Raw genomic sequence first — 1,770 nt, forward strand, 5'->3', positions numbered from 1 at the left:
TCCTCCTCATAAACTAACAAACTAGAATCCCTGCCTAATTATTCTGAACAGAGGAATTCTTATGACTGGTCGACATCAAAGCTCCAGAGTCTACAGGCAAACTCCATAAATGAACTTCGGAGACTTTCGGTGTTTGTGCATCTCTTTTGGTCTACGTAAGTTTTGTGGGGAAAAGAAGCATATCATTAGCTTTGGACTTTTTCAGACATTTGGTGATGGTTTTTCAAAATTGAACAAAATTTCTTGTCTGCGCTTCTGGAACAAATTACAGTAGAGTTTCGTTGATCTGAGGTGAACTCAAATTATCCGAAAAACAAAAAATGCTTTGAATGTTGGTTTTACTTTAAAAAAAACAAAAACAATACTAGCATACTTACTAGTCTTGAATAAGATTATTAGATAATAGATATAGGACTATAAGATATAGATGCCATACAATGTGCTTCAAAAAATTAGAATGTGAAAAGGGTGCGAAGATGAGAGAATGATTGAGAAGAGTGTTAGGGATGGGATCGATGGTGAATGATGCTAAGACACTGATAGCTTTCAACTGCCTTTCCAATGATTTTACACAAGCAATTAAAGCAATGCCATTGTCCACCATTACAAAGAAAGTGGTCAAACTTGCCCCTCTTTCTCAGGGACCCCTTGAAAGTTAAAATGGTCTATATCCATTCAAAGGAGTTTAATATTTTATTACACCAATCATACCCATTATAAGGCTGGGGGCTGCCCTTTCAAACTGAAATTACTATACAAAACTTAAGTACTATGTAGCATCCCTGGAGAAAAAGAAATTGGGTTCTCGTGGGGGGGGGGGGGAAGAGAATGAGGATCTCAAGAGGAAATTTGAAATTCAAATTTGAAAATGCCTCGTATTATCTGGAAACTCATAATTTTTTAGACTTGGATTTTTGAGAGACTACTGTAGTATGGAAATTACAACCAGTTCACGTTTCTAAATACCCTATTTTTCAATTTACATCCTATGATTTCAATCAAGGTTCAGAAGATATAGGACAAATTTTGGTCTCCCGATGTATGAACAATAATGTTTTTTTATCAAAATTCTTTTTGCATCTGGATACTCTTCCACCCCTTTCTTCATTAAAAACAGCATCTCGTACTAACTCACACCTTTCTTAAAATTGGAAATATTCATTCAAACTACACAATGCTCATTTCGACAAACTTGGCACCCACGGGAAAAAAAATGTTCCCCCATCAACTTTCCAGGACAAACACAAATCGTTAAACTATTGTTAAAGATCATCCACCATGTATTCTACTACTTAGCTATACATACACTTCGTAAACAATGAATAACTTCTAATGAATTGGTGCAGGTCGAAACCTGTGTGTGTGTCTAACATATTTATATTGTAAGAGTTATGCATATATCATGTCTACCATGTTCAATAGAATGATGCCCTTTCAGCATAAAAGACATGAAAAACAAGAACAAAAATGAAAAACGTAAAAAAACTAAATTTTTGAAAAAAAAATAGACTAATGCCCTTTTTGCATGAAGTGAATTCATTTGCATTTGAAGCAAATACAGTCGAGGCTCATTATAATGACCGTGCATTATTGTGACTACTCCAATATAACAACTGGTATGATAAGTTCCAGATGTTGTCCTATTCACAATGTTATTTCTCATGCAATATATCCACCAAGAAATATCATTGCATCCAATGCAAGAACAGAACTCAGCTATGCTTTACTTTCTCCACTCATTTTTTTCCGCAATCTTTTTTTTTCCTTTTT

The sequence above is a fragment of the Pholcus phalangioides genome, unplaced genomic scaffold, assembly GCF_987345545.1.
Source record: "Pholcus phalangioides strain wild (caught in Gottingen) unplaced genomic scaffold, Ppha-v1.0 ptg000032l_1, whole genome shotgun sequence".
Lineage (NCBI taxonomy): Eukaryota > Metazoa > Arthropoda > Arachnida > Araneae > Pholcidae > Pholcus > Pholcus phalangioides.